Raw genomic sequence first — 7,714 nt, 5'->3', positions numbered from 1 at the left:
GGTGTTTATATAGGCTTTGGATTGACTTTCTTCCTCCCTAAGTATCTTTTTCCGTGTAAAATACAACTCTTTGAAAAAGGGACATGCCCGTGTGCCACAACCGTGTGATGTGATTGCCAGGCCGTGTTCGATCGGTTAAATTGCACACGACCGTGTGGGTCAATGGCCAGGCCGTGTGAATCGTGAAAGCCTTGGTCGACACCCTCGAAAGACAAGTGCGTGTGAGCTACCCGTGTGGCAAGGCTTAGGCCGTGTCATCTTATCAATTTGGTCCATTTTGTCCCTTTTTGGCTTGTTTTTGGCTCTTTTTGACTCTTGGTGCTCTCCTGAGTACAAAACATGAAATAACCTGATTAAGAGCACCAAAATCCATAAATCTAGTAATAAACATCCATAAATATACTAGGTATTTGGGGTAAAAATATGTATAATTTTGTGTTTATCAAATACCCCTACACTTAAACATTTGCTTGTCGTCAAGCAAAACTCTCATTTACTGCTAGAATTCATTCCTTTCAATCATATAATCATTACTGATAATGTTATAAGTTATTCCACAGAAAATCATACAGTGGGAATTCAACTATAGGGGCATTAAAAGCCTCAAACAATCAAAATCAAATATTTTGATAATAAAATCATAGGTAATTTCCTTCCTCTAAGTAATTAACTTTATTCCTAAATATACAAGAGATGACATCCTCACTAAAGATTCACTCAAGTTACTCAAAGTGTTTAAGGTTCAAGATTAAGCACTCGATTGTCTAACATGAGAAGTTATTACTATAGGCTTCCATGAAAATCAAATCTCCACGACTTGTAAATGATATGATATACAAATCAAAAGGTCTTTGAATGGTTGTAACGGGGTTTGGGTTACGGGTATGGATACAAGTTGAAGAGACAAAGGTTAGAATCGAGATAATTTCAATATATTACCCTACTATCAAAAACTTAACTACTGAATCACAAACAAATATCTAGAACTATATTACATGAGTTCATGACAACTTTAGCTTGCTGAGAATTACAATAATAAACTGAGTTTTTTTTCTTTTTAAGAACAAATCAAGTCAATACAATATAGAAATCATACTTCCTGATTCAGTAACAAAAAATGGTGAACACAGTGAGGTAACAATATTCAAAATAATCCCGATAAAAAAGGGCAAATTAAGTAAGAGGATTTCAACAATAATGGGTTAATGGGTTAATGATGAGGTTAATTAATAAAAAAGGTTAGTAGGCTTAAGGGGGTTTACTAAGGGTTTAATTATGTGGGAAGGCTTTTTGTGGAGTAAGTGGGTTAAATCCTAAGTGTCTTTATCATCTCTGCATATGAAATCATATGTGTGATCTCGACATGTATAATCAAAGCAAGTTCTAGAATAACAGTTTAATGTTGACACACTCAAACCACAAAAGAAGTGAGTAAGAAAGAAAGCTATATTATTAAAAGGCTCAAAAATCTCACCAAAAATTTGGGTTTTTGATGTCATTCCTGGATACTTAAGATTTCAAGATAATACCTCAATTTAGGAAAATAATCTAAAAAATTTAGTTCTCAAAATATCAATTTATCATGCTCGATTCTTTAATGTCCTATAATCAAATAATCATGCATAATTCCCATGGTCTAATTCATGACATATCAACAATAATTATAGATCAATCAGAATTCATTCGATCAATATTATGAGAAAATCACTTAAGCACAAGATCAAATTTAGGGATTTGAGAATAATGCAAAAAGTTAGGCATCATGTTCATGTTCACCCCCCACACTTAAGATGTACATTGCCCTCAATGTACAAACATAGATTATTCAAAATAAAGAAAATCATAAGAGGGAAGGAGGTGAAACTCCCTGTTATATGGATGTGGAGCTTGATTCTAAGGCTGGAGTGTTTAGGGAAAGTGGTAGCTGCCTCTGTTCTTAGCTAGATGAAGAAATTGGGTCGTTGAACATGGCACTCGTGAGGTATTGTTTCCCATTTGTTTCCTCATTCCGTAAAATATTCCTAGCAGCTTTGCTTGGAAGTCTGTAGAATCATGAAGAGCTTATTAGGAGTTGGTGTGGAAGAGAGTGTAGTGGGATTACTTGTTAGAGATAGCAGAAAAATAAAGAAAGTAAATTTACTAATATAGATATGTCTTCCAAAAGGAAATAATAAAATTGAAATGAAAATAAAAATAAAAATAAAAATAAAAATAAAAAGATAAGAGGATTCAATGATCCTCGTCAGTGGGGCCCTCAGGTGGTGGCGCTGGAGTGGCGATGTGAAAGTACTGGCGTAGATGCTGTATCATGGCCTGCATGTCGTCTATCTGTCGATCACGTCATCGATCTCGCTCGTGAATCATCTCGAACTGTGTAGCACAATACTGCTCGAAGTGAGCGAGTCGGTCGAAAAGGTGTGCCAATGAAGCAGCCGCATAAACTGGTCGCTCCCTAGGTGGCGTGGTAGAAGGCTCCTCATGATGTGGGTGGACATCATCAGAAATATCCTCTAGTTCCTCCTTGTCAATGGCATGAGTGAGACGGTACTGAGAAGGATCGGTCCCACAGTGGCGCTCAATCATCCTTATGTGTAACATAGTTGTGATGCCCTGTGGGGACATCTGACCTAGCAGTGTAAGCGTTGATGACTAGGCCACGATGTTGAGGAGGCCAAAGTGTCTAGCAAGGCACGTCACGTAGGGGCCGATAAAGATTACTCCCTTTTGATGCCGCTTGGTCTGATGGCGAATGGCAAAAGCGATAAAGTATGCCAAGTCAGTTACGTGTGCATTCGCCATGCACCATAAATAGTAGGCGTCGTGGGTGTTGACAACGCTGGTGCTCTCTCCCCATCCGATCAAGGTGTGTGCCAATATGGCATGGAGATAGCGTAGGGAAGAGGCGCGAGCTGAGGCCTTCGAGCGGCTGGGGTCGTAGGTGGAAGAGAGTGGTGCCAAAGCTTTCCAGCACGAGGAGGGTGAAATGTGGATATTGCATGGTAGTGCATTCATGTCCTCCTCCTCCATAAACTCATCGGTGTAAAGTCCTAGAGCGACTCCAAACTCTGCGACACTCATCGCGCGAACTAGACCGCCTAATCAAAAGTGAATGGTGTCGGGGTCATCATTGTTCGTCATCACCACCTGTAAATGAAAAGTAGAGCATAATTCTAAAGGTACCTCTAAATAAGTGGGTTCGGTGATATCGAAGAACCGTTCCCATGGGTCTGTGGTCAGGAGGGCATGGATGGCATCAGCTAGTTGGACTTGCTCTACGGTAGCCCAGTTGATGCAGTGACCTGTAGTGAGGGGTCGCGCGCGTAGTATCTGAAATAGCTCCTCCTGCGAAGCTTGCGAAAACTCAAGGAATGGGTGCCAAACTTCGGCTGTAGCACGTACCGAGGAAGAACCCAGTCCCCTACGTCTCTTTGAGGATGGGACCGCAGCCTTCTTACCTCTCGATGATGACATACTGTACCTGAAAATGTATGAGTATTGATATAGTAGGTCCAAGATGTGTTAACATTTAACTATATCAAGCGAGAGGTGAAAAATTTATATAATTCTTCAAAAGCATTTACTGGAATCAAAGATGTATCATCAGTTAAGCAAGAATCCTAAAACTAGCATATGCTATTTAGTAGTTTAAACAATTCAAATATAGAAAATACTAAAGCAAATTCCTAAAGTATTCAGGTTGAGAAAGTGAACCAAAAACTGCTGTAGGGTGGCACACGAGCGTGTTGGTGGCGAGCACGGGCGTGTGGCGTGGGTGTACAGCCGTGTGGAGGAAAAATGGAGGGGAAAGAGAGGGAAAAGTGAGGATTAATTCAAGGGGAGTGGATTTTAGGGTGGTTTGAGGGTTGGGAAGTGAGAATCTGGGTAATGGTGGCCAGAATAGGGATTAGAGAGTAGGGAAGGGGAGATTTCGGCTAGGGTTTTGAAAGGTAGAAGAAAATGAACAGTGAGTTGCTTATATAGGGGAGGTGCACACGGCCTAGGGCCATGCCCGTGTACTTTGAAAGTGAGCCCGTGTTTTTCAAATTTTACAATTTAGGTCATGACCGGCTACTACCTCACGCCCGTGTGTCTGGGGCGTGTGTGGCACACGGCCATATCGCACGGTCATGCCTAGCCTTGTTCGCTTCTCCCACGCTGTGTGTTAGGGTACCACGTCCGTGTATTTTTTTCCATGGCTTATAGGCATGGGTGTGTCTCACGTCTGTGTCGAAGAAACAGAATCGAGCCTTGCCCCTGGCACGCCCGTGTTTTTCCATTCCCACGCTAGTGTTCTCCTATCAAGTTCACCCACGGCCATGTTGCATGGCCGTGGGGATTTATTGCATCCCGTGTTTTGGGGAAATCATGTCTTGCTTCCACACGACCGTATCGCACGGCCGTGTTTCTTCCCCTACTTGGCCACGGTCTTAGGCACGCCCGTGTTCCTGGCCGTGTGTGCTGAAAAACTTTGCAATTCAAAGATAAATCTAATTATTTATAGTGTTAGAAATAAAAAATAAAAAATAAAAAATAAAGAAATCAAAATTTGTTAGTGCTCAGGTTGCCTCCCGAGAAACGCTTATTTATAGTCTAAGCTCGACTTACCTTTCTAGTGAATGGTCAGGGTGGTTCGAGGAGTTTATACTCCTCGTTCCTGCTATCAATCTCATCAAAATAGGGTTTTAATTAGGTGTTGTTTACCTTAAAAGTGCCGAACTTGGGGTGACTCACCTCCACCGTACGAAATGGGAAAATACTAAGTACCATAAGAGGGATTTCCTCATTCGGTGTGGTAGTGACAATGTGAGGATCTGCGACATCTAGTAAGACTTTATCGCCAACCTTAAGTTTATTAGGAGAGGTATTGGGCTTGTTTTGGTGTATATTCGGTTTATCATGTGTTCTTGGTTTGTGTTCTCGCCATTCGTCTAGCTCTTCTATCTGTAGCCTTCGTTCTTCATGAATGTGTCCTTTATCATTTTTGGAACATGGCTCGTGAACTTCTTTGAAGCTTAATTTCTGTAAAGTCATATTGTCAGTTTTAGTAGATTGGTGTGGACTATTACCTTCAATGTTCGATGTGATGCCAGAATTACAAATTTGAAAGGTGATCATTCCGTCTCCTACACGAAGTGTAAGCTCACCTGTGCCAACATCAATAGTTGTTTTAGCAGTTGCTAAAAAGGGCCTCCCTAAAATCAAAGAGGTGTTATTATCCTCTTCTATGTCTAGAACAACGAAATCAACGAGAAATATGAACTTATCTACTTTCAAGAGTACATCTTCAATAATACCCCTAGGGAATCTTATAGTTTTATCTGCCAATTGAATGCTCATCCTAGTTTGTTTAGGTTTCCCAAGACCTAGTTGCTTAAACATTTTGTAAGGCATGACGTTAATACTAGCCCCTAAATCAGCTAATGCATGATGTATATCTAAACTACCAATTAAGCAAAGAATTGTAAAACTCCCTGGATCTTTCAATTTGTGGGGTAGCTTATTCTGTAGAATAGCTGAGCAGACTTCATTTAGCTCCACATGTGACACTTCGTCCAACTTCCATTTATTTATTAAAATCTCTTTTAAAAATTTCATTACATTTGGCATCTGTGACAAAGCTTCAATAAACGGTAAGTTAATATGTAATTTTTTCAAAAGTTTAAGGAATTTATCGAATTGTTCGTCTGAGCAGTCCTTCCTTGTCACGTTAGGGTATGGCACACGAGGTTTATATTCGACAGTCACTGGTTTGTTTTTATTTTGACCTACCTATCTCTCCATTTGCCTACCACAATTTCTTGCCTCGGTTCTGGTTCAGGCTCAACGACTCCTTCGTCATCTTGAGCATTAATTGCGTTGAGTTGTTCCCTTGGGTTAGGTTCGATATTACTTGACAAACTACCTTGTGGTCATTCGGAGATCAGTTTGGAAAGCTGGCCTATCTGAGTTTCGAGTCCTTGGATCGATGCTTGTTGATTTCTAAGTGCTGTCTCGGTATTTTGGAAATGGGTTTCTAACACTGATATGAACTTTGAGAGCCTTTCTTCAAGATTTGGCTTCTTCTCTTGTTGATAAGGTGGCTGTTGAAAACCCTGAGGATTTTGTGGCTTTTGATTCCCTTGACCACCCCAGGAGAAATTTGGGTGGTTCCTCCAACCTGCATTATAAGTATTACTGTATGGGTTATTTTGAGATCTAAAGTTATTGTTACCCATATAGTTGACTTGTTCCTCTTCGGTTGTAGGCTTGAAGGGTTGACATTCTGTATGCACACCTCCTCCGCTTGAGTCACACCTCATTACTGGATGTACCTATGTAGAACCAAGTAAACCAACAATTTTTTTTATTGAGAAGTTCTACCTAATTTGACAGCATAGTAACTGAGTTGACGTTATAAACGCCGGTTGTTCTCGTTGGCTTTTTCCTCATAATTTTCCATTGATAGTTATTCAGTGACATCTCCTCTATAAACTCATAGGCATCTTCTAGTGTTTTATTGTTGATGGTTCCGCCAGTAGCCACGTCAACCATTTGCTGAGTCGAGGGATTCAGACCATTGTGGAATGTTTGTACTTGAAGCCAAAGCGGTAACCCATGGTGAGGGCACCTTCTCAGTAAGTTCTTGTATCTCTCCCATGCATTGTAAAGTGTTTCTAAATCCATCTGCACAAAAGAAGAGATATCATTGCGTAATTTAGCCGTTTTAGCCAGCGGAAAGTATTTTAGTAAAAATTTTTTGGTCATTTTCTCCCAAGTAGTAATTGACCCTCGTGGTAACGAGTTCAACCACTATTTAGCTTTCTTCCATAATGAAAAAGGAAATAATCGAAGACGAATGGCATCATCAGAAACGCCATTGATTTTAAATGTATCACAAAATTCCAGAAAATTTGCTAAGTGAGCGTTGGGATCTTCATCCTGCAAACCATCAAACTGAACAAACTGCTGTATCATCTGAATAGTGTTAGGTTTTATTCAAAAGTATTTGCAGCTACAATAAGTCTAACTATGCTAGATTCAGTTCCTGTTAGAGAAGGTTTTGCATAATCATACATAGTACGTGGAGCAAGATCTTGATTAGCCACAATTGCAGGAGGTAGCTGATTGCCTTGGTTTTTAGCCATCTCGTCGGTTAGGAGTTGAGTATCGTCTTCTTGCTCGTTCTCCGTGTATATTTCTATGAACTGTACAATAGATTTCTTCGTCAAAAAGTAATGGTCCCGACGGGTTTCTTTTAGTTATAAACTATAAAAACGTGCCAAGAGAAAGAAAAAGTAAATTAATAAATAATAATAATAGAATTAAATAAAATTAAATTGCAGGAAAAATAAATGGCTAAAGTAATAAAAATTTAACGTTCCTAATATTTTAGTTCCCCGGCAACGTCGCCAAAAATTTGATCGCGTGATTCGTAACAAGTAATAAATATTTATAATGACGATCAAACCTAAACTAACTATTATCACGACGAAAAGACAAGCGCACCTATCGAGCAATAGTATAGTAATGTCAAGACCGGGATATCATACCCAAGGGAACCAAAAGTACTAGTAATAACTATCTTTTTATTATTTAACCTAGAAGTAAGGAGGAGTTGTTTATTAAACTAATTAACTAATTAAGCTAAGGTAAAGAGAAAATTTGGAAAAAAGGCTTGAAGAAAAGTAATTGATAAAGACGACACCCAAGGAGGAATCCACCTAGATTTCACTTG

At 39.7% G+C, this 7,714-nt stretch overlaps 1 non-coding gene across 1 annotated transcript; it reads left to right on the top strand.

The window, feature by feature from the left end:
* Positions 1-6,589: 6,589 nt before the first annotated feature.
* Positions 6,590-6,696, top strand: LOC121228721 (small nucleolar RNA R71). The gene has a single exon (XR_005926296.1). It is a non-coding gene; the product is annotated as a small nucleolar RNA R71 (small nucleolar RNA).
* The last annotated feature ends 1,018 nt before the right edge of the window (positions 6,697-7,714 follow it).

Source organism: Gossypium hirsutum, chromosome A04, assembly GCF_007990345.1.
Source record: "Gossypium hirsutum isolate 1008001.06 chromosome A04, Gossypium_hirsutum_v2.1, whole genome shotgun sequence".
Taxonomy (NCBI): Eukaryota; Viridiplantae; Streptophyta; class Magnoliopsida; order Malvales; family Malvaceae; genus Gossypium; species Gossypium hirsutum.
Note: the sequence above shows the minus strand (reverse complement) of the source record. Positions and strands in the feature narration are given on the sequence as shown.